Source organism: Cervus elaphus, chromosome 6 (assembly GCF_910594005.1).
Source record: "Cervus elaphus chromosome 6, mCerEla1.1, whole genome shotgun sequence".
Lineage (NCBI taxonomy): Eukaryota > Metazoa > Chordata > Mammalia > Artiodactyla > Cervidae > Cervus > Cervus elaphus.
Window position 1 is genome coordinate 36,765,083 of NC_057820.1, and position 27,291 is coordinate 36,792,373.

Below are 27,291 nucleotides of genomic sequence, written 5' to 3' on the forward strand. Positions count from 1 at the left end.
TTGAGAATTATTAGTAAGTAATGCTAGAAAGAAAAAAGAAGAGAGTTAAAAATAATAATTTAGAGAAACTTTTTCTATTTAGAATCTTTGAGAAACTAGATTCAATTATAATTAACAGTCTGATCAGAATATTTATGGGTCAGGTATTATTCCCATATACATTGGAGCAATAATGTATATATGACTGGCTTTTGAAAATACTTGTTATTCTCACACCATGCATGCTAATTCACTTCAGTTGTGTCTAACTCTGCAAAGCCAAGGACTGTAGCCTGCCAGGATCCTGTGTTCATGGAATTCTGCAGACAAGAATACTGGAGTGGGTTGCCATGCCCTTCTCCAGGGGATCTTCCTGACCCAGGGATTGAATCCTTATCTTCCTGACCCAGGGATTGAATCCATGCCCTTTATGTCCTGCATTGGCAGGCAGGTTCTTTACCACTAGTGCCACCTGGGAAGCCCACATCAATTTTCTATAAATATAGCATAAAACATGTAAGAAGGACTTATTTTCCTAAATTTTTATTCATTTGTAGTTTCATTGGTACTGAAATAAAAATATTATAATTATTTTGTTTTTAGAATTTAATTCAAGGCATAGCACTTCTGAATTATTGGAGTAGAATTTTATTTGCTTGCACTGAGATATTCCTAGAAGTAATTTATCAAACTCTTAGTTTATGGAGACTTTCAGTTGATTAAATTAATAAATATTCTGAAGAATATATCTTTTGCTTTAAATAATGTTTGCTCATTTCTTAGAGTTTGAACACTTTGTTATAGGCAAGTTTTCCATTAAATTTAGAGTCAATATGACTAAAGCATCTGGTCTTTCCTTTGGTTATTTTTAAAACAGTTTTCTGCTCAATGTGATTTTGCTTCAGGTTTAAGAGTGATGTTTCTGTGTCACACAGAGATTTTTACACTTCATATTAAGACTGACAAGTTACCAGGAAAGTTATGGCAACTTAAAAAAAAAAAAAAATCACTGTTTACTTTAGAGAGTTTTTTTTTTTTTTTGGATGGTGCAGTCAAATTTATTTCTGTTCCACATCTGAGAATTTACTCATTTGATCTTATTTTTTTGGAGTTTTTTTTTTTTTTTTTTTTAAGATATTGCATCTGTTAATTTCCATTGTTGATATCAGAAATATATCATGACTTTCAAAAAGTTCTCATTTACCTTCACTTTTGCTAAAGGGATTTTGTCCTGAGAAAACCTTTATGAAATCCTGAGTATGAAGTTATGAGGCATTAACATTTTTGTATTTTAAAAAATCTGAATATTTCTATTTTATAACTGATGTTACATAATTGAAATCATATTGTCTACTGAATCATAAATTTTATTGAAACTGAATTACTTAAATTAACCATTATTCAAAATTTTATGTAGTAGTCTTTAAGTTACTGAAGGCTAACATTATATGTTATAAATAATGACTTACTTTTGTTTGTGATCATTAAGGAAATTGAAGTTTTATTTTGTGTGACTTCACTTAAAGTGAAAGTGAAAGTGAAGTCACTCAGTCATGTCCGACTCTTTGCGACCCCATGGACTGTAGTCTAACAGGCTCCAACATACACGCAATTTTCCAGGCAAGAATACTGGAGTGGGTTGCCATTTCCTTCTCCAGGAGATCTTCCCCACCCAGGGACTGAACCCGGGTCTCCCTCACTGTAGGCAGATGCTTTACCATCTGAGCCACCAGGGAAGCCCAGTGACTTTGAAGTGACTTCACTTAAAGCATGATTTAATCTTATAGACAATGGAGCTTACATTAAAACAGTGTAATGTAAATATTGACTAATATTTACATAATATACTAAAATATTGATTTTTTAAAAAATGTCATTTCAACTCTGTGTGTTGTTAGACAGAATAATATGCCACTAATTCAATATATAGGTATTGTTTGCCAAAGAAGGTGCTAGATAAATATACTTAAATGCTTTCTATTATTCAATGATATATTCCAAACAGATTTTTATTTTTCAACTAAAAATGTATTTATTATAAAATAAGATCATAAATGTGTATAATATTTGTTACATAAATATAGCATAAATATTACTATTATAAGAAATTCTGCTTGCATGTGAGTTCATGTTGCAAACATTAATTGAACATCTATTATACTTTTGAATTCTGCTTTGCATTTCTCATTATGTTTATTAACATAATGTCAGTCTCTATAATTAGATAACACACCGGGTTAGGGGAAACAAAAGTAAATCCATGAATAAACCACACTCTTGTAACTAGGTTATAACTATTTAGAAATGTTCTATTCTATGAGGTGCAAAGGAGAATCAAATTTAATAATAATGATAATAATAATAGAGGTTTGTTTTTCAATCATTATGTGGCTTGCAATAGGGTAAAAATGTGCATTTAATTGATATATATTCTTAGCACCTGCCCTTTGAAATCTATTTTTACTCCAATAATTCAAGGAAACATCTACATAAGTTTTATAGTTGTAGTTGAAGTAAATAAAAAGAATAGAAAAAAGATCTTTCTAAATGAACTGTGACATAAACGTGTCTTTTATAAATTTACTCTTTTCTTTTTTTTTTTTTTTTCCTTCCATCAAGTTTCTGAAGCAGGCAAGTGCTAGTTTCATGTACTTTTTAGTCTTCATTTGATATCAAAACTTACTTGGGAGAGAAAATGTCATGGCAGTTAAGAGTATATTCACTGAGTTTGTTTCTAAATTTTTATTTGTCTGAGTTTGAAACTCATCACCATGAATTACAAATTAAGTAAGCATAATAAAACAATGGTTTTATTTTTAATTTTTCATTTCATTATATGGGAAATCCTAACGCTGATATATGCCTTTACATTGAATATTTGTCTGTCATTCATTATTAAATGAAGTCAAAGAACATTTAGATAACCAGGATAACCAGGAGCTTGAACACATAGTTAGCACTCAATAAATGTTACCTATCATTATGTTACATTTTAATAATTAAATATATGGCCTTTTCAGGCCTAAATTTACATATCCTACCAAAAAAGATTAAATGGAAAGAAATAATGAAAATAAAGTGTTGAGAGTTTTTGTATGATGGAGGCAGTTAGTTCATATATTTATGTGTATATTATTTCCATTTAAGAGATTATTACTATTATTCATTGATATGTATTAGCATGCACAGTGAAAGTGAAAGTGTTAGTCACTCAGCCATGTACAACTCTTTGTGACTGAATGGACTGTATAGCCTGCCAGGCTCCTCTAACTAAAATGGAGAATTTATTTTCTATATAACCCATACCTAAGCGTTTAATGTATGCAAATTTTCTTTGTGTGTGAGCAAAGTTTTATTTTTTGAATTCAGACATAGACCCCTTAAATCACTAGTACCTGGCTACTTTCCTCCTTAAAAACATATTTTTAATTTTTATAAATTATATTGGAAACGGAAACTTGTACTCACCAAAGTTGTCTTTAAATTTGCCTTCATTGTGCTTTCTAATGCATATCAATAATTGAATCAGATATGGAACAATGGATTGGTTCAAAATTGGGATAGGGGTACAACAAAGCTGTATATTGTCACCCTGTTTATTTAACTTATATGTAGATACATCATGTGAAGTGCCAGGTTGGATGAATCACAATAATTGATTATATTAAATGCTTAGGTATGAGTTATATAGAAAAGAAATACTCCATTGTAGAATTTTATGCATATCTGTAATTTTTTTCTATAATGTTTATAAGTTTGTATGACTACAATGCTAAATTTAAATGGGGGGAATGTAGGACTTAACAAATTCATACCAGTGTCAATGAGTTAGAATATGTTTAAATATCCCTCCAAACCAATCCAGTTATTAACACTGTTCAAGCTGGTTTTAGAAAAGGCAAAGGAACTAAAGATCAAATTGCCAACATCCGCTGGATCATCAAAAAAGCTGGAGTTCCAGAAAAGCTCAAGAGAGTTCCAGAAAAACATCTATTTCTGCTTTGTTGACTATGCCAAAGTCTTTGACTGTGTGGATCACAATAAACTGTGGAAAATTCTGAAAGAGATGGGAATACCAGACCACCTGACCTGACTCTTGAGAAACCTGTATGCAGGTAAGGAAGCAACAGTTAGAACTGGATATGGAATAACAGACTGGTTCCAAATAGGAAAAGGGGTACGTCAAGGCTTTATATTCTCACCCTGCTTATTTAACTTATATGCAGAGTACATCATGAGAAACACTGGGCTGGATGAAGCACAAGCTGGAATCAAGCACAAGCTGGAATCAGGAGAAATATCAATAACCTCAGATAGGCAGATGACACCACCCTTATGGCAGACAGTTAAGAAGAACTAAAGAGCCTCTTGATGAAAGTGAAAGAGGAGAGTCAAAAAGTTGGCTTAAAGCTCAACATTCAGAAAACTAAGATCATGGCATCTGGTCCCATCACTTCATGGCAAATAGATGGGGAAACAGTGGCTGACTTTATTTTTCTGGGCTCCAAAATCACTGCAGATGGTAACTGCAGCCATGAAATTAAAAGACACTTGCTCCTTGGAAGGAAAGTTATGACCAACCTAGACAGCATATTAAAAAGCAGAGACACTACTTTACTGACAAAGTCTCATCTAGTCAAATCTATAGTTTTTCCATTAGTCATGTATGGATGTGAGAGTTGGACTATAAAGAAAGCTGAGTGCAGAAGAATTGATGCTTTTGAACTGTGGTGTTGGAGAAGACTCTTGAGAGTTCCTTGGACTGCATGGAGATCCAACCAGTCCATCCTAAAGGAAATCAGTCCTGAATATTCAATGGAAGGACTGATGTTGAAGGTGAAATTCCAATACTTTGGCCACCTGATGCGAAGGGCTGACTCATTGGAAAGGACACTGATGCTGGGAAAGATTGAGGACAGGAGGAGCCAAGATGGCGGAGGAGTAGGATGGGGAGACCACTTTCTCTCCTACAAATTCATCAAACGAATAACTGAATGCAGAGCAAACCTCACAAAACAACTTCTGATCGCTAGCTGAGGTCATCAGGCGCCCAGAAAAGCAGACCATTGTCTTCGAAAGGAGGTAGGACAAAATATAAAAGATAAAAAGTGAGACAAAAGAGCTAAGGACGGAGACCCGTCCCGGGAAGGGAGTCTTAGGCGGCCTTGCTTGGGCTAGGGTCCGGGCCTGAGTGCCCTGAGGACAATCGGAGGGAGCTTCTGTGAGGTGCCAACTTGAACTGTGGGAGACCAAAAGAGAGAAAATTAACCGGCCGGAACACACTGCCGGCCGTTCACAGAACAAAGGGACGGAGAAAGTCCCAAGAAGAGGTCGCAGGCTGCGGACCGGCCCAGCCCCGCCGGAGGCAGGAGGCAGGGGGGAGGGGAAGGTCGCGGTGAGACACAGGGCGCAGGCACCCGACCGGTGCGGGCGGGGACTGGGGCTGGGGACGCAGAGGGCGGAAGGCGCGCGCACCCGACTGGCGTCAGCGGAAACTGAGACTGGGTCCGCAGAAGGGAGTGAGCGTGCCACACCTGGGGATAGTGCGCCCATCAAGCCCCTCGCTGCCTGGACCGCTCTGACGGGGAAGGGACAGAGAGCAGGCGCAGCTTTTCCTTCCGCGCTTTTGTGTAACACCCGAGGGCTGGAACCTAGCGCAGCGCGGGGCGCGCTCCATATAGAACAGCCGGGAGCCTGAGCAGCGCAGACGGAGAAAGCAGCGTCAGCCCCTCCCGGCAGCGCCAGCCCGCCCCCGCAGGGCCAGCCCTTCCCCGCAGCGTCAGCCCCGCCCCGCAGCGCCAGCCCATCCCCGCAGCGTCAGCCCCTCCCAGCAGCGCAACGGAACTAGCTAACTGAATAAGAGTCCACCTCCGCCCGCCTGTGTCAGGGCGGAAATGAGGCTCTGAAGAGACCGGCAAACAGAAGCCAAATAAACAAAGGGAACCGCTTCAGAAGGGACTGGTGCAACAGATTAAAATCCCTGTAGAAAACACCGACTTCACCGGAAGGGCCCTGTAGATATCGAGAAGTGTAAGCTGGAACGAGGAGCTATCTGAAACTGAGCCGAACCCACACTGACCGCAACAGCTCCAGAGAAACTCCTAGATATATTTTTACTTTTTTTTTTCTAAGTAAGGAAAAAAAAAAAGAAAAAATTTTTTTTTTCTTTTTATATTTTTTCTTTTTTATTTTTTCTCTTTTATTTTCCTTTAAAATTCCCTATTACTCCCCCATTACTCCTTAACTTTCATTTACATAGATTTTTACGATTTTTTTAATTAGGGGAAAAAAAATTTTTTTTTTCTTTCTTTCTTTTTTTTTTTTTTTTGTTTTTTTTTCTTTTTCTTTTTTTTCTTTTTTCTTCTTTTTTTTTCCTTTCCGTTTTCTCTTTTATTTTCTATTTTTCTTTTTCTTTTATTTCTTTTAAAGTCCTCTAGTACTCCTCTACTACTCTTCATTTTCATTTTCACTACACTATAACCTTACCAAAAAAAAAAAAAAAGAAGCCCTATCTTTAAACCGAAGATTATTCTCTCCCAATCTTGACTCTCTGTTTTCTACCTCAGAACACCTCTATTTCCTCCTTTCCCCTTCTCTTCCCAATCCAATTCTGTGAATCCTTGTAGGTGTCTGAGATACGGAGAACACTCTGGGAACAGACAGCTGCGTAGATCTGTCTCTCTCCTCTTGAGTCCCCCTTTTTCTCCTCCTGCTCATCTCTATCTCCCTCCTCCCTTTTCTCCTGTTCATGTAACTCTGTGAACCTCTCTGGGTGTCCCTAACAGGGGAGAATCTTTTCGCCATTAACCTAGAAGTTTTATTATCAGTGCTGTATAGTTGGAGAAGTCCTGAGACTACAGGAAGAATAAAACTGAAATCCAGAGGCAGGAAACTTAAGCCCAAAACCTGAGAACACCAGAAAACTCCTGACTACATGGAACTTTAAGCAATAAGTGACCGTCCAAAAGCCTCCATACCTACACTGAAACCAACCACCACCCAAGAGCCAGTAAGTTTTAGAGCAAGACATACCACGCAAATTCTCCAGCAACACAGGAACATAGCCCCGAATGTCAACATACAGGCTGCCCAAGGTGACACCTAACACATAGAGCCATCTCAAAACTCATTACTGGGCACTCCATTGCTCTCCAAAAAGAAGAAATCAAGTTCCACGCACCAGTACACTGATGCAAGCTTCCCTAACCGGGAAACCTTGACAAGCCAATCGTCTAACCCCACCCACTGGGTAAATCCTCCACAATAAAAAGGAACCACAGACCTCCAGAATACAGAAAGTCCACTCCAGACACAGCAATCTAAACAAGATGAAAAGGCAAAGAAATACCCAACAGGTAAAGGAACATGAAAAATGCCCACCAAGTCAAACAAAAGAGGAGGAGATAGGGAATCTACCTGAAAAAGAATTTAGAATAATGATAATAAAAATGATCCAAAATCTTGAAAACAAAATGGAGTTACAGATAAATAGCCTGGAGACAAAGATTGAAAAGATACAAGAAATGTTTAATAAAGACCTAGAAGAAATAAAAAAGAGTCAATTAAAAATGAACAATGCAATGAATGAGATCAAAAACACTTTGGAGGGAACCAAGAATAGAATAACAGAGACAGAAGATAGGATAAGTGAGGTAGAAGATAAAATGGTGGAAATAAATGAAGCAGAGAGGAAAAAAGAAAAAAGGATCAAAAGAAATGAGGACAACCTCAGGGACCTCTGGGACACTGTGAAACGCCCCAACATTCGAATCATAGGAGTTCCAGAAGAAGAAGACAAAAAGAAAGGCCATGAGAAAATACTCGAGGAGATAATAGATGAAAACTTCCCTAAAATGGGGAAGGAAATAGCCACTCAAGTCCAAGAAACCCAGAGAGTCCCAAACAGGATAAACCCAAGGCGAAACACCCCAAGACACATATTAATCAAATTAACAAAGATCAAACACAAAGAACAAATATTAAAAGCAGCAAGGGAAAAACAACAAATAACACACAAAGGGATCCCCATAAGGATAACAGCTGACCTATCAATAGAAACCCTCCAGGCCAGAAGGGAATGGCAGGACGTCCTGAAAGTAATGAAAGAGAATAACCTACAACCTAGATTACTGTATCCAGCAAGGATCTCATTCAGATATGAAGGAGAACTCAAAAGCTTTACAGATAAGCAAAAGCTGAGAGAATTCAGCACCACCAAACCAGCTCTTCAACAAATGCTAAAGGATCTTCTCTAGACAGGAAATGCAGAAAGGTTGTATAAACGTGAACCGAAAACAACAAAGTAAATGGCAACGGGACCACACCTATCAATAATTACCTTAAATGTAAATGGGTTGAATGCCCCAACCAAAAGACAAAGATTGGCTGAATGGATACAAAAACAAGACCCCCATATATGCTGTCTACAAGAGACCCACCTCAAAACAAGAGACACATACAGACTAAAAGTGAAGGGCTGGAAAAAAATATTTCATGCAAATGGAGACCAAAAGAAAGCAGGAGTCGCAATACTCATATCAGATAAAAAGGATTTTCAAATAAAAGCTGTGAAAAGAGACAAAGAAGGACACTACATAATGATCAAAGGATCAATCCAAGAAGAAGATATAACAATTATAAATATATATGCACCCAACATAGGAGCACCGCAATATGTACGGCAAACACTAACGAGTATGAAAGAGGAAATTAATAGTAACACAATAATAGTGGGAGACTTTAATACCCCACTCACAACTATGGATAGATCAACTAAACAGAAAATTAACAAGGAAACACAAACTTTAAATGACACAATGGACCAGCTAGACCTAATTGATATCTATAGGACATTTCACCCCAAAACAAGCAACTTCACCTTTTTCTCAAGTGCACACGGAACCTTCTCCAGAATAGATCACATCCTGGGCCATAAATCTGGTCTTGGAAAATTCAAAAAAATTGAAATCATTCCAGTCATCTTTTCTGACCACAGTGCAGTAAGATTAGATCTCAATTACAGGAAAAAAATTGTTAAAAATTCAAACACCTGGAGGCTAAATAACACGCTTCTGAATAACCAACAAATCATAGAAGAAATCAAAAAAGAAATCAAAATATGTATAGAAATGAATGAAAATGAAAACACAACAACCCAAAACCTATGGGACACTGTAAAAGCAGTGCTAAGGGGAAGGTTCATAGCATTACAGGCTTACATCAAGAAACAAGAAAAAAACCAAATAAATAACCTAACTCTACACCTAAAGCAATTAGAGAAGGAAGAAATGAAGAACCCCAGGGTTAGCAGAAGGAAAGAAATCTTAAAAATTAAGGCAGAAATAAATGCAATAGAAACTAAAGAGACCATAGCAAAAATCAACAAAGCTAAAAGCTGGTTTTTTGAAAAAATAAACAAAATTGACAAACCATTAGCAAGACTCATTAAGAAACAAAGAGAGAAGAACCAAATTAACAAAATTAGAAATGAAAATGGAGAGATCACAACAGACAACACTGAAATACAAAGGATCATAAGAGACTACTACCAGCAGCTCTATGCCAATAAAATGGACAACTTGGATGAAATGGACAAATTCTTAGAAAAGTATAACTTTCCAAAACTGAACCAGGAAGAAATAGAAGATCTTAACAGACCCATCACAGGCAAGGAAATCGAAACTGTAATCAAAAATCTTCCAGCAAACAAAAGCCCAGGACCAGATGGCTTCACAGCTGAATTCTACCAAAAATTTAGAGAAGAGCTAACACCTATCTTACTCAAACTCTTCCAGAAAATTGCAGAAGAAGGTAAACTTCCAAACTCATTCTATGAGGCCACCATCACCCTAATTCCAAAACCTGACAAAGATGCCACAAAAAAAGAAAACTATAGGCCAATATCACTGATGAACATAGATGCAAAAATCCTTAACAAAATTCTAGCAAACAGAATCCAACAACATATTAAAAAAATCATACACCACGACCAAGTGGGCTTTATCCCAGGAATGCAAGGATTCTTCAATATCCGCAAATCAATCAATGTAATACACCACATTAACAAATTGAAAGATAAAAACCATATGATTATCTCAATAGATGCAGAGAAAGCCTTTGACAAAATTCAACACTCATTTATGATTAAAACTCTCCAAAAAGCAGGAATAGAAGGAACATACCTCAACATAATAAAAGCTATATATGACAAACCCACAGCAAGCATCACCCTCAATGGTGAAAAATTGAAAGCATTTCCCCTGAAATCAGGAACAAGACAAGGGTGCCCACTCTCACCACTACTGTTCAACATAGTGTTGGAAGTTTTGGCCACAGCAATCAGAGCAGAAAAAGAAGTAAAAGGAATCCAGATAGGAAAAGAAGAAGTGAAACTCTCACTGTTTGCAGATGACATGATCCTCTATATAGAAAACCCTAAAGACTCTACCAGAAAATTACTAGAACTAATCAATGAATATAGTAAAGTTGCAGGATATAAAATTAACACACAGAAATCCCTTGCATTCCTATATACTAACAATGAAAAAACAGAAAGAGAAATTAAGGAAACAATACCATTCACCATTGCAACAAAAAGAATAAAATACTTAGGAGTATATCTACCTAAAGAAACAAAAGACCTATACATAGAAAACTATAAAACACTGATGAAAGAAATCAAAGAGGACACAAACAGATGGAGAAACATACCGTGTTCATGGATTGGAAGAATCAATATTGTCAAAATGGCTATTCTACCCAAAGCAATCTATAGATTCAATGCAATCCCTATCAAGCTACCAACGGTATTTTTCACAGAACTAGACCAAAGAATTTCACAATTTGTATGGAAATACAAAAAACCTCGAATAGCCAAAGTAATCTTGAAAAAGAAGAATGGAACTGGAGGAATCAACCTGCCTGACTTCAGACTCTACTACAAAGCCACAGTCATCAAGACAGTGTGGTACTGGCACAAAGACAGAAATATAGACCAATGGAACAGAATAGAAAGCCCAGAGATAAATCCACGAACCTATGGACACCTTATCTTTGACAAAGGAGGCAAGGATACACAATGGAAAAAAGACAACCTCTTTAACAAGTGGTGCTGGGAAAACTGGTCAACCACTTGTAAAAGAATGAAACTAGAACACTTTCTAACACCATACACAAAAATAAACTCAAAATGGATTAAAGATCTAAATGTAAGACCAGAAACTATAAAACTCCTAGAGGAGAACATAGGCAAAACACTCTCCGACATAAATCACAGCAAGATCCTCTATGACCCACCTCCCAGAATATTGGAAATAAAAGCAAAACTAAACAAATGGGATCTAATGAAACTTAAAAGCTTTTGCACTACAAAAGAAACTATAAGTAAGGTGAAAAGACAGCCGTCAGATTGGGAGAAAATAATAGCAAATGAAGAAACAGACAAAGGATTAATCTCAAAAATATACAAGCAACTCTTGAAGCTCAATTCCAGAAAAATAAATGACCCAATCAAAAAATGGGCCAGAGAACTAAACAGACATTTCTCCAAAGAAGACATACAGATGGCTAACAAACACATGAAAAGATGCTCAACATCACTCATTATTAGAGAAATGCAAATCAAAACCACAATGAGGTACCATTACACACCAGTCAGGATGGCTGCTATCCAAAAGTCTACAAGCAATAAATGCTGGAGAGGCTGTGGAGAAAAGGGAACCCTCTTACACTGTTGGTGGGAATGCAAACTAGTACAGCCACTATGGAAAACAGTGTGGAGATTCCTTAAAAAACTGGAAATAGAACTGCCATATGACCCAGCAATACCACTTCTGGGCATACACACTGAGGAAACCAGATCTGAAAGAGACACATGCACCCCAATGTTCATCGCAGCACTGTTTATAATAGCCAGGACATGGAAGCAACCTAGATGCCCATCAGCAGATGAATGGATAAGGAAGCTGTGGTACATATACACCATGGAATTTTACTCAGCCATCAAAAAGAATTCATTTGAACCAGTCCTAATGAGATGGATGAAACTGGAGCCCCTTATACAGAGTGAAGTAAGCCAGAAAGATAAAGAACATTACAGCATACTAACACATATATATGGAATTTAGAAAGATGGTAACGATAACCCTATATGCAAAACAGAAAAAGAGACACAGAAATACAGAACAGACTTTTGAACTCTGTGGGAGAAGGTGAGGGTGGGATGTTTCAAAAGAACAGCATGTATACTATCTATGGTGAAACAGATCACCAGCCCAGGTGGGATGCATGAGACAAGTGCTCCGGCCTGGTGCACTGGGAAGACCCAGAGGAATCGGGTGGAGAGGGAGATGGGAGTGGGGATCGGGATGGGGAATAAGTGTAAATCTATGGCTGATTCATATCAATGTATGACAAAACCCACTGAAATGTTGTGAAGTAATTAGCCTCCAACTAATAAAAAAATTAAAAAAAAAATAAAATAAAATAACTTCACTGCTAAATGCAAAAAAAAAAAAAAAGAAGATTGAGGACAGGAGGAGAAGGGGATGTCAGAGGATCAGATGGTTGGATGGCATCACCGACTCAATGGACATGAGTTTGAGTAAACTCTGGGAGTTGGCCATGGACAGGGAAGCCTGGCATGCTTCAGTCCATGGGGTTGCAAAGAGTTAGACATGACTGAGTGACTGAACTGAACTGAAGTTTACCCAAATAGTGAATTAAGATTCTTTTTAAAATGAATTCAGATCAAACAAATTGTATATGAGTATTTTAGATCAATAATTTTCCCCACAATTTCTACAAGTCAATAAAAATATTTGCTTGATGACCAGCAAAATAAAAATATGTACATATACAAATAATTTTGCATCTTAGTTATTTCTATTTTGGCTGCCTGTCTAGACTAACACCAATAACAATGCCTTTGCAAGTTCTAGAAAGATACATTTGTGTCTTTCTAATTAAGGCAAAATATGCACACTTAAAAGATTAACATTAAGTACATTTAAATAAAAAGTAAGAACACAGTTTCTTAATGGGTTTGGTTGTAAAACACAAACAGGCTATATTTCACTACAGAAGATGAAATTGAAAGCATATACTAATGGCTTATTTAAAAAACAGAAAAGACAAGAACAAGAATGAAGCCAATTCAGAAGCTAGCCACAAGAGTTTTTTTTTTCTTTCAACATCTTAGCATGAAGCAATAAGAATAAATAATAGATCTATGATGATTCTTAAGTTGTTTTTAATTTTTTGCTCTATGTCTATAGGGAAAATTATTAGCAGTTGAAAGTAACTTTATTTTATACTATGGATTTTAGGTTTATCAATTAACACTTTTCCCTTTACAAAAGTCTCTGATTTAAAGAAGTACCCTTTAGGACTTTAAGGGCAGATATCTAAACCAAGTAAATATATCTGATATTTGCAGCCACGTTCCTATTTCTGTAATTAATAAAGATCCAGTTGTCTCTCTTGCATTTAAGCGTTTATGAAAACCTCATGTGTCACAATGGAGAAGGCAATGGCAACCCACTCCAGTACTCTTGTCTGGAAAATCCCATGGATGGAGGAGCCTGGTAGGCTGCAGTCCATGGGGTCGCTAAGATTCAGGCACAGCTGAGCGACTTCACTTTCACTTTTCACTTTCATGCATTGGAGAAGGGATTCCAACCCACCGCAGTGTTCTTGCCTGGAGAATGCCAGGGACGGGGGAGCCTGGTGGGCTGTTGTCTATGGTGTTACACAGAGTCAGACACGACTGAAGCGACTTAGGAGCAGTAGCATGTGCCACAAAGGAGAAAAAAAAAGAAAAAAGAAAAATTACATTCTGATTTATAGAACCACACAACAAATATGGGCATACACTAAAGCACATGAATCCAGTCCTTCTGAAGACAAAACGATATCCCAAGCACCCTAAAACAATAAATAGGGTTTATAGACATTATCAAGTTTGAAGAAATAGTTGATAGTAGTGACCTTTATGCCATCTATTACCTGCATTTCCCAGAGACATGACTGAAGCCTGTGGACACTCATCAAAACCTCTATTAAATGCACGGAGCATGTCTTGAAATACATTGATGTTATAGATAGGAAACTGAAACACTTGAGGATATATAAACTCTTTTCATTTCATAATGTAAAAGGGCATTACTTTGGAAAACAAGCACCATAAGATTTATTAAGTAGATAGTTACATTGAAGGGAGATTTATTTTCTAGCTTGAGATATTAGTATTTGAAAAAAAAAAGAAAAAAAAAAAAAGAGATATTAGTATTTGAGTATAAGCTCTTTCCACTGAACTGATAAAGGGAAGGATGAAAAACTCCTTTGCAAGTAGCTTTCCAGAAAAAGGTATCAAATTAGATTGGAAGATTAGGCTAGTTAATCTAAATTTGTGTCTAAGAGCAAGATTTTGTGAAACTAAATGTAATGTAGCCAAAACGTCAATGTACATAAATATATGCAATTCATATAAAGTATTAAAACTTTATAATATAAAAGTGTTATTTTAAGAATAATCTTAAGTATACAACAGAACTTTTGGAAAATAGAGGGGAAAAAATCCATAAAATCACTAGTTTCAAAAGTACCATAATCATTCTATTGTATTTGGTTTTTATAGTTATAATCATTGAATTACATAAAATTATTGATTATGTAAAATCAGTGACTATATTTACTGATATGTAGCATGATTGCATATTATTAGTGTGTGTAATTCATAGTGGCTATATACTATACCGTTCAGGGAATAAAACATAATACAAATTTTCTTTTTTTTAAATTATTTTTTGTTGTTTTTTGTTGAAGGATAATTGCTTTACAGAATTTTGTTTTGTTAAACCTCAACATGAGTCAGCCATAGGTATACATACATCTCCTCCCTTTTGGACCTCCCTCCCATCTCCCTCCCCATCCCACCCTTCTAGGTTAATACAGAGCCCCTGCTTAGTTTCCTGAGCCATACAGCAAATTCCCATTGGCTATCTATTTTACATCTGATAATGTAAGTTTCCATGTTACTCTTTCCATATATCTTACCGTCTCCTCCACTATCCCCTGACCATAAGTCTATTCTCTACATTTCTTTTTCCATTGCTGCACTATAAATAAATTATTCAGTACCATTTTTCTAGATTCTGTACATATGCATTAGAATATATTTATCTTTACCTTTTAAAGATTTTTATAAATGTAAAAAATATTGATGTTAGGGACATTTTAGTGCCTTTTACACAATTCAAGTTTTTTCACAATAGATTTTCAAAAGAATAATGATCATAACAAAATATTTGCACATTTCTAGAGACTTCCCTGGTGACTCAGATGGTAAAGCATCTGCCTACAATGTGGAGACCTGGGCTTGATCCCTGGGTCGGGAAGATTCTCTGGAGAAGGAAATGGCAACCCACTCCAGTACTCTTGCCTGGAAAATCCCATGGATGGAAGAGCCTGGCAGGCTACAGTCCGTGGGGTTGCAAAGAGTCGGACACCATTGAGCAGCTTCACCTTACCCTACTTTACCTTACCTTTTTGCACATTTCTACTGCTGTTTATATATAGTGTAACACTGCTTTTCCAAAAAATGTTTTTCCATACTACATTATTTTATGAAAGTTTTCTGTTGAGTCTGATTCTCAGCCTTTACATTCAGATATTTTACCTCATTAAATATTTTTGGCCTCAGGGAAAAAAAAATGAATTTCTATTATGTTCTAGTTGTTATTGTTGATGTTTAGTCTCTAAGATGTGTGTCTCTAAGTTGCATCTGACTCTTTTGTGACCCCTGTGGACTGTAGCACAACCAGGCTCCTTTTGTCAGTGGGATTTCTCAGGCAAGAATACTGGAGTGGGTTGGCATTCCTTCTCCAGGGGATCTTCCTGACCCAGGAGTCAAACCTGCCTCTCCTGGATTGGCAGGTAGATTCTTTAGCACTGAGCCCCAGGGAAGCCCACTATGTTCTAGACAAAATCCCAAATCAGGTTTTGGCAGACTTTTTTTTATGAAAGGCTATATAGTAAATATTTTAGACTTTGTATGCCTTTTAGTCTCTGACATACTCTCTACTCTGCCTTTGGAATAGGAAAGCAGCCATTAACAATATTTAAATGAGTAATGTTCCTGTGTTTCAATAAAACTACAAAATCAGTGTAGCTCTGGGTTTAGTCTGTTAGCTGTAGTTCCTTCTTTCTGTGCTAAATAAATATTAATGTATATTACGTGTATAAAAATGTTAATGGATATTTTTGTTATTCACATTATAAAATAACTACTAGAATTAAAGTCAAATTTTGAATTTATCCTACATATATACTAGTTTTCTGGAAATTAAAATATTTTTAAATGTGTTTGATTCCACTTTCTTTAGTGCCATGTGATACATTAACTGACTTCCCCGGTTGCTCAGCGGTAAGGAATCCGCAGGCAATGCAGGAGCTGCAGGAGATACATCTCCAATGCCTGGGTCGGGAATATCCCCTGGAAGAGGGGATAGCAATCCATTGCAGCATTCTTGCCCCAAGAATCCCACGGACAGAGGAGCCTAGTGGGTTACAGTTCCTAGGGTCGCAAAGAGTCGGACATGACTAAAGCAGCTGAGCATGAACACATTAACAGTAATTATAATTTGAATTTGTGACAGCAAATTAATGTTATCTTTCTTTGAGTGTTTCGTTTTAGAAGCTAAGTAATTTCTCATATGTACTATGTACAGAAAGTATACTCACTAAGACACTTTCCAGCATTTTTTCTTAGAGAACACATTTTCTGTTTTGTCTTGGTCTTTTTTTCTTGTCTAAATATATCTGTTACCTCTTGATGTGAAATACTCACTGTTTGGATAAGTTGTACTTAGAACATAAATTATAATTTAAAAACTTATTACACACTTTCAAGTATTTATTTAGTAAAGGCATAAATAAAAAGCAAAGCTTATAGAAAACATTATTCTTCCTTAATATCTATTATTATTTTTCAAACTATTTGTCACAGAGACTCTACTCTTTACAACTTTAAAGTCCTATGATTTAGATATAAGTGTAAAATATGATATTAAGAAAATCTCTAAATAGAATAACTTTATTTAAAGTCTTATGTTTATGTTAGGAACTACTTTCATCATAGAGATATAGGCCTATAATATTTACTTTAAAATACAGATCTATAAGATTATATTTTGGGAAAATAGATAGTTCCAAAATAATTCCTAATTTTAATTTAACAACTATTGTACTTAATATTGGCATAAATATTTTTTCTACCACTGAATTGCTACTATATTTTGATATATAAAATGTTTTTTTCAATTTTGTCTATGATTTACTTTAGTTTGAAAAACAAATTTACAAGTGGAAATTCTCACTTTGCAAGTGATAAAGTTACTTTTTCCAGTTACATATGAAAGGAAAAGCACAGCCAAGGCTTGCATCAGTCTGAGGTTACCTGCTCCCTGAACGGTTCATCTTGTTGCACTACCTATAGGTACAATAAACTTTTCATTATCAAGATCCAAACATTTTCTTTCCTATGATATGAGAAAAGTTAGTGGCAGTCTTATATTTAGGCAGAGAAGTTGGACATTGTAGGAAGTCACAACAAATAAATACCTACCTTTCACTGTAGGAAGTAGTAATTATCTTTCACTCTATAATATTAGACACATTCTGTAAAGATGAAATTTCTCTTGGGATATTTGATGCTATTTCTTCTAGGGAGCATACGGTTTCTAATGTTTGTAGTATTGTTGGATAAATCTGCTTTTATTTGTCTGTTTTTTTTACTGATACCCTTCACAACACCTTTTGCGGTAACAGACAGATGAACTTATGCTGAAATTTTGGACACCTGTCTCAAGCACAAATGCTTGTGCAGACAAACAAAAACTTAGGCAGACTTCAGAATTAAAGATTCTGGTAACTTTGTCTAGTAACTTTGTAATTAAAACATTCTTGAAAACTTGCCAAAACAAAAACACAAGTTTTCCACAGCAATAGTAAAAAGAATATGAGTTATGCTATAATATAGGATTGTGTATTCAGTCACTCAGTTGTGTCTGACTCTTTGTGGCCCCAGGGACTGTAGTAGCCTGCCAGGCTCTTCTGCCCATGGAATTTTCCAGGCAAGAATACTAGAGTGGATAGCCATTTCCTCCTCCAGGGATCTTCCCAAGCCAGGAATCTAACCCACATCTCTTGTGTCTCCCGCATTGGCAGGCGGATTCTCTCCCACCAGTCCCACCAATATAGGAAGTAATACTATATATAACATCAATAAAATGAAAAAGCAGCAAGACTAATCAGCAAGTAAAAATTAAAATAGTATTTTATTAGTAACATTGTAAACTACTGAAATGCAATGATACTATTCAGTTGTATCCTTCTGGTTTCTGTTATGAGGGAGAAATCATGCTGAATTTGATTGCTTTCAAAGATGTTTAGAAGGTGAGGGGAGCATTTAAGAAAAGCACAGGGAGGAATGAGGAATCCTGGAAAGAATACTAGCAGGAGGCTGCTACCTCTGACTGCATTGAAGGAGTAATATGAAGGATGAGAAAGACTTATCTGACTGGATATTTATGGACATGAGTATATAAGAGAAAGAGAGAGAGACATAAGAGTTTTGTGGACAAATTTGGGCCACCTGAAAGAAGTTGTGCCTTTTGACCAAAGTACATGTGACACAGTAAACAGAACAAGCCTGCCAGGAAGGAAATGAGGGGAAGAAATATCTCAAATCATTTAACCTAAATCATGTAAGGAAATCCTCCTAAGTAGGATAAACTTTACACTATATGTTTGGTGGCTATTGTTATCTTGAGAGAGCACTGAGTAAAAGTATAAATCTACATTAACCCATGGACTGTATCTAACAATTTGACTAATGGTCAAGGACTTGAAAGGAGCAAGATTGGAATTTCATGATAAAGAGGTCTGGGGAATAATTATGTGAATTGTCCCCTAAATTTGGCAAATTGAGGATGTTTGCTTCTCAAAAGAGTGCACATCAAAGTAAATCATAGGGGAAAGGGAGGTTCTCAATTATCATGTGATCAGAATAACCTATCAATACAGCCACTGATCTTCTCCAGCTGCTCTTGATTTTGTTTAATAGACTCATTTCTATGTGCTGACAATAGGAAGGAGGTTATATCTGACTGCAATAACAATAATTTGCATTCAAGAAGGCTGATCTAGTCATAGCTAACAGTAGAAACTATAATAAATTCCTAATATGGCACCATTCCATAGAGGTCATATGAAAGCAAGTTGATTACATTGAACATTTCCATCATAACATTTTTACCTTTGTTGGAATATCCTTGCCTTTTTTTCTTTTTAGTAATTAATACTTAACATTACATTTGAGTTGTAATTAGCATATCATATAATTCACCTATACCACTCAGTGATTTTAGTGTATTCACATGGTTTTGCAATGACAATCACAATTTTATTTCAGAATTTTTCACATTCCCACCAGCAATGCTTGATGGTTCTAATTCGTGAACATTCTCAACACTTGTTATTGTTTTTCTTTTTTATTATAGCCATCCAGTGGATGTGAAATGGAATTTATTGTGATGTTTATTTGCATTTCTCTAATGACTAATCACATTGAATATAATTTTATGTTGGCCATAAGTGTAACCTCTTTGGAAATAGATATATTCCAATCTTTTAACCATTTTAAAAATTGAGTTAAGAGTTCACTTTATATTCTGGATACAACTTTCTTTATTAGATACATAATTTAAGAATATTTTCTTCCATCATGTGGTTTGTCTTGTCACTTATTTATGATGATCCTTTTTAAAGTTTTAATTTAAAAACTTGATAAATTGAAAATTATATATTTTTTTCTTTTTAAAAATTAATTTATCTATTTTAATTGGAGGCTAATTAGTCTACAATATTGTGGTGGTTTTTGCCAAACATCAACATGAATCAGCCATGGGTGTACATGTGTCCCACCATCTTGAACCCCACCTTTGTTTGCTGTGCCTAGATATCATGTCGAGGAAATCAGTGCTACATGAAAAGATGTTCAATGTAGCTAATTGTTAGAGAAATGCAAATCAAAACAACAATGAGGTACCACCTCACACCAATCAGAATGACCATCATTAAAAAGTCTACAAATAACAAATGCTGGATAAGGTGTGGAGAAAAGGAATCCCTCCTGAATTGTTACTGGGGATGTAAATTGACGCAGTGACTATGGACTAAAAATAGAGTTTCCGTATGATCTAGCCATCCCACTCCTGGCCATATACCCAGACAAAGCTATACCTAAAAAAGATAATTACACCCCTATGTTCATAACAGCACTGTTTACAATAGCCAAGACATGAAAACCACCAAATGTCCACTGATAGGTGAATGGATAAAGGGGTTGTGCTACAAATATACAATAGAATATTACTCAGCCATAAAAGAGAATGAATTAATGCCATTTGAAGCTACTTGGATGGTCCTAGAGGTGATCATACTAAGTGAAATAAGTCAGAGAAAAACAAGACAAATATCATATGAAAAAACTTATACATGGAATCTAAATATGATGCAAATGAACTTATCCACAAAACAGAAATAAACTCACAGACATAACAGATTTGTGGTTGCCAGGGGAAAGGGGAGAATTCTATTGGAAAGGAAGATATAGAATTCTAGTATTCTCTGTCTAATGTGTCTAGAGTAAGGTTTCTGCTCTATAAGTATGGACTTGACTGGGATAAAGAAGACCTCCTCCCACAGCCATACCTCTGTGAGTAGAGCCTCTACAACACAGAGATTAAGGTTCAAGAGGGAGGGTACATACATATACCTAATGCTGATTTATGTTGATATATGGCAAAAACCAACGCAATATTATAAAGCAATTATCCTTCAATTAAAATGAAAGAAAGAAAGAAAAAGAAAGAAACAATAGCCTGAACCTGTATACTGAGAAAGGGAGTTTGAAGGACAGAAGTGAAGTGAAGTCACTCAGTCGTGTCCAACTCTTTGTGATCCCATGGACTATAGCCTACCAAATTCCTCCATCTATGGGATTTTCCAGGCAAGAATACTGGAGTGGGTTGCCATTTCCTTCTCTAGGAGACCTTCCAAACCCAGGGATCAAACCCAGGTCTCCTGCATTGTAGGCAGATGCATTACCATCTGAGCCACCAGGGAAGTTCAGAGAAGTCTTGGTATTTGTGGCTGCATACGTCTGGGATAGATTTTTGATAACAGGGAAACAATGAGGGAGGAAAATGTGGTAAGACAGCGGTTATTGTTTAGTTGTTAAGTCCTGTCTGACTCTCTGCATTGGCATGCAGATAGATTCTTTACTGCTGAGCCACCAGGAAAGCCAGGTAGTAGATCATACCTCAGAAGCCACAGACTTTCACCATCCTTCTCAAGATTTAATATATTTTCCTGTTTCACGTTTCTTTATTATACGTCCTTAGGCCAATTTCCAGAGGTTTTTTAAAAAGTATTTTTAACACTTTTATAATACTCAGCAGTTAAATTGTTGTTCTGCTGAGATCCTTATTCTACCATTTCAGAAGTCATATGTTAAGATACTATTATATTTTTTTCCTTTATCCATAGTGCTCTTGCTATAACCCTAACATATATATTCATAGAATACATTCCATAAATCATTGCTTATAAAATGAAGCTTGTTGCTAAATGTAACTTGTTATAATTCAAGGCAATAGTATCTAGGTCAAAGAATTCATTTGTTTTACATAAAGCAGATGGCCTGAAAGGACAATGGGATAATGTTTGAATGCTTAGTTTTACTCCCAAGCAGTAGTGTATCTAAACCAGCAACAAATAGCATTATTTCTTCACAGTTAATATATATAGATCAGAAAACTAAATGGTGGATATAGTTATGTCTCACTGTACCCCATATTATTCACTAGAAGTTGACACACAAATTTATTCTTTGCTTCATGTGTATGTACATGTGTGCTAAGTCACTTCATTTGTGTCCAACTCTTTGTCACCCCATGGACTGTATAGCCAGCCAGGCTCCTCTGTCCATGGGATTCTCTAGGCAAGAATACTGGATTGGGTTGCCATTTCCTCCTCTATAGGATCTTCCCAACCCAGGGATTGAACTCACATCTCTTATGTCTCCAGCACTGGCAGGGGTGTTTTATTACCACTAGTACCACCTGGGAAGCCAACTGCTTTTATATATATGTATGGACTTCCCTGGTAGTTCAGCTGGTAAAAAGTCTGCCTGCAATGCAGGAGACCTCAGTTCATTCCTGGGTGGGAAGATCCTCTGGATAAGGGATAGGCTACCCACTCCAGTATTCTTGGGCTTCCCTGGTGGCTCAGACAGTCAAGAATCTGTCTGCAATGTGGGAGACATGGGTTCGATCCCTGAGTTGGGAAGATCTTCTGGAGAAAGAAATGGCAACCTACACCCATAGTCTTTTTGGGAGAATCCCCATAGACAGAGGACCCTGGCAGGCTACAGTCCATGAGGTCACAAAGAGACGGACATGACTGAGTGACTAAGCACAGCACAGCATACATATATGTGTATGTGTCAACATGTGCATGTGTGTGTTAATGGTTATGAAGTATATGAAACCAATTATTTTTTTATTTACTTTTGTCTCATTCTGTTACTCTTACATAAGAATTCCAGTAATGAGTGATCATATTTTTCACTACTTCATTCCATTTTAGACATGTTGGCTCATTCAGATTGTAAATGAGCTAGAAGAGGAATAAATATGAATTAATAAATTGGCATATAGGAATGTATGCCTGCTTTTATGAGAGAGGTAAGCATGACTGGTGGTATGAAAGAGTTACATCATGTTAGGTGGAAATATGTTACCGAGCTACCGAAATATGTTACTGTCTATTAAGTCAAACATACTATATATAATATTTACATGTGTATCTTATGTATGTAGTATATCTTTTATGTCTCTACGTAAAAATACATATAATAAATATAAATATATGTATACATATACAGGCTTCCCCTTTGGCTTAGTGGTAAAGAATCTGCCTACAATGCAGGAGATGCTGTTTATATCCCTAGGTTGGGAAGATCCCTGGAGGAGAACATGGCAACGCACTCCAGTATTCTTGCCTGGAGAACCCATGGATAGAGGAGCCTGGCAGGCTACAGTCCATAGGGTCACACAGAGTCAGACACTACCGAAGAGACTTAACATGCAGCATGCACACACTTATACATATGTGTGTGTGTGTGTTCAATCACTCAGTCATGTCTAACTCTGCGACCCTGTGACATGTGGTCCACCAGGCTCCACTGTCCAGGGGATTTCCGAGGCAAGAATACTGGAGTGGGTTGCCATTTCCTCTCTCTCTATATATATATGTATATACATATATCTGTATAAATGTGGAGATGCACATATCTCCCCAGTTTGTGAGGAGATGGACTGTGCTGTGTAATCGGTAGCTCGGTGTCATCCTTACCTAATTCTTTCCAGTGTGGAGGAAAAAAATCTGTCATGGTTCTCCAAGAATCTCTTTATCTCTGTGGTTTGGGTTAGAATTGGCCAATAAGTTTTTTCTAACCTGAGGCTGACATCCTTGGCCGATGTAATAGAAATGTGATCAAGTACTACAATTTTCAGGTGAAGCCGAATTTATATTTATTATAAGTGTTTAACACCTTGATAAATTTTTAAAAAATCAGTTAATATAAGGTTTTAAAAATTGTAGTATACAAATATATATTTATACATATTTATATATTAGGGTTATACTAATAGAATTTTTGTGAAAAATAAGTTTACATTTAATTTAAGGAAAATTATTTGCCCTACTGAACATAGCAGGTCTCCTTTCACATCTAATGATTACGTGCTCTTGAATACCCTCAGTTCCACCTGTGCACTTTCTTTATCAACCCCTCCACTGAAAAGGAGTGGGAACAGTTAAGTACTTAGAAACTGATTAATGATACTTTTTAAATTTGAACTCAATGTTTAATAATCACTTTTTCGTGTGTTAAGACTCAAACTTTGTTATACATGGATATTTGTGGATTCATGGGCAAGAGCAGGGGGGTATTTTGGGATTTAGGTTTTGACAATTACTTTTTCCCCCTAGAATTTCTAAGTTAGATAAGAGTCCATTTAAGGAGATTCCAGTCCTTCAAAATGTAGGTGAAGCAGTGGAAACAATGGAAACTCATTCTGCTAAGGAATGCCTACAAAACAGAACAAGATGAATTACAAAACAATGTGCCCAGGAAGAGTGGAAAATAGATCTTGATCAAAAGCTCAGTTACCTAGCTATATAGCTAAGGTGGCCCCCCATCAGTGTCATGACCCTTTTCACCCACATCTCTCAGTTCTTATTTGCCACAATAGCACTGATTCAAGCTAATAGATTTTATTCCCTTGAAGCATATTATTTTGGTTCCTTTTAAAGAAATCCAGCATAATTCCTTAGCCAAATTTCCAGCAAGCATCATGAGCAAAGGAGGGTGTAATTTCTTGCACACTCCAATGGAGAACCTTTTAGTTGTCTGGCACCTAAGTTTGTTTACCAAGGCTGGGAGTAGATCAGTGGTAATTAGGTAGCCTGGGAGACCAATCCAGCCAACACAGTTTCTAAACACACTAAGTATATAAAGACTGCCTTTCAGGTCTGTATTCTTGGCTTAATAGGGAATACTTTGAAACCAACTGTTTTCAAGAAAGCAATAATAAATCTAAATAGAAGTCTTTTGAACTTCTCAGGGTGAATGAGTGAAAGTGGACAGAGGCCTTTGGCAGCCCCGTCGGTGGGCTGCCTGACTTGTTGACTCTAGCTGTGGAGACCATGGAGCCAGCCATACAGCTCTTCTTTCACTCGGGGTTGGGGGAGTGGTGAGGGGGTCAGGTGTGTGCTAAAAACCTGAAGCACCGCGTCTCCTTTAATCCCGGTGGGCGGGGCACAGCGAGGAAACGACTTCACAGCTATTGGCCGTAGTTAACCAGGCTAGGGGCAAGGAAACTTAATGCTCAAGGAGGGGAACATCTGCTTTATCTGTGAGGCTATCACGGCTAACGCCATGACAGGCAGCCTAGATTAGGAGTAGGCCTGGTTTCCCGGGGTAACATAATTATCAGGCCTCCTGGAGCCAGCCAATCAACATATGCCTAGCAAGAAAAAAGGGAACCTATCAGGGGAAAGCTGAAAGCCCCACGTTGGGCCAACAAAAATTACCCTGCAACTGTGTAACCAATCCGCTTGCGCCAACTACCTGCTGCTTTTTTTGACCTAATAAATATCCGAGAGAACTGGGGCTCGGGGCCTTTCATCCTCACACACTTGGTGAGGGCAGGAGGCCCTGGCTCGAGTCAGTAATAAATTCCCCTATTGCAAGTTGCATTGTTTCGAGGAGTCTTCTTTCCTGACCGGGGACTTGGACTAGGGGCAGAACATATCTAGCTCCCCTGCTGCCGTGGGCACCATCAACCCCGCCTTGGCTGCATCCTGCCTGGTAAGTTTCTGCGGCCTTCCTCCCAGCCTTAGTCTTTCTGCAGGGACAGTGGACCCCTGGCTAGATGCTGGGTTCCTAGCCATTCCTCTTTATCCTCAGTGTACCGTCTATTCAGGGGGCGCTGGGTTAGGGCATCCATTGAACCCCCTACCCCAACCCCCTTGTGCAAGTAACCCTGTGGGCTACCTGGGCTGACAAACCAGTCTATTCCCAGGATTTGCATCCTAGTAGAGGAGACACTAGCATGGCCCAGGCTAGAGGTGTGACCCAGGGCCAGCACTGGCCCTCTCTGGTCACAGCCTTGTTATCCTGAGCAGCAAAGGGCTGAATGGAGGTTTGCCAAGGGTACACTAAGCCCTGATGACTGTGAACGGCAGGCCTCCAGATGCTCTGGACAGTCCAGGCCTGCAGTGTGACCTGGGCCAGGCTGCCCTCTCTGAGTCCCAGGTTCTTCCCAAAGGTAAAGGGGAGCACTGGAAAGCCCTGCTTTTGAGAGGTTTATTTGAACTTGTGTGGTCCTCTGGCAGGGTTGAAAGGCAAGGAGGCTGAGTGGCAGCCTGTTGACTTCCTTGGTTGTCTGGGCACTTGAGCAGAAGATCCAGATTAGGGTCCAGGCCTTCTGAACTTTAATCTGATGTTCTCTCCCCTACCCCAATATATAAACCACCTTTGGGTTTATATATAAATACCTTTGGGCGGTTTATATATTGATTGATTGATGTATCACAAGACTATGTGATTAGAAGAGAGTGTTGGGAGGTTTCAGGGGTTCTCTGGTTAGAGGTGGATCTAAACTTCCCTCTAGACGTGGACGCTATTTTACCCTTGGTCTTCCAAGAAGCTCAGGTAGAGCTGTTGCTGCTCTAATGGGAGCTCTTCCCCAACTGCCATTCCTTCTCCTGTTGAAGGGGCTAGGCAGGAGGATCAGTCAGGTGTTGGGGGTGGAGTTGGGGGTGGGGCCACAGACCTTTTGTTCTGGTTACAGCTCATGACTGGCAGTGGCCTTACTCTGCCCCAGGACACTTTTTTTCCCCCCAAGAGGAGGCTTTGCTGGCTTGTCTAGTATACCCAAATTGCTTCTTTGAGGTTTCTGCTGTTTGGGGTAGGGAGAGATGTATGCAGGGTTGAGATATAACTCTTTATGTGCTAAGATATGAGCTGCTGTTGGGTGGAGTGTCTTTGGAATATTATCTCCTTGTCTTCCTAAGCTGTTGCTTCTTTGATGTTGGGTATAGTGCAGATGGTGGTAAAGCCACCAGAGGCTTGTTCAGGGTTGATTTTTGGTCTCACTGGCCAGTCTTCAGTGGGACTGAAGATGTAGGATCTGATTTCTGAGATGGGGAGGCTGAAACTCCCCATTTTCTCTCCATGAGTCTTTTGAAAAATAACTTTGAGATATTATTCACATACCATAAAACTCACTCCTTTAAAAAAAAAAAAACAAAAAACAACTTTTGACCCAATTTATTACTAGACCAACTTAAGTCACTCACTCAACTGTATAAAAATATAGTCAAGTAAGAACTTGTAGAGATTAAAGATGACTTAAGAAATGTTACCAGAGGACACCAAAGAGGACCCACCTGTGGGTCTTGGTTTTTGGTAAGAACACAAAGAAGAATCTGAGGTCTTAACTGAGGTGAAAACAAGTTTATTAGGAAAAGAACAGAGAGAATGCCTCAAGGGAGAGGTGGGCCAAGCCAAGAGAGACATTGGAGTGGAAATGATGGATTTTTCAAGACAGGGTTTTACGTGTTCATCTAGGTGGCTATGGACTGACAGTTTCAATTGACAGTTGCAAGTTATATAACAAC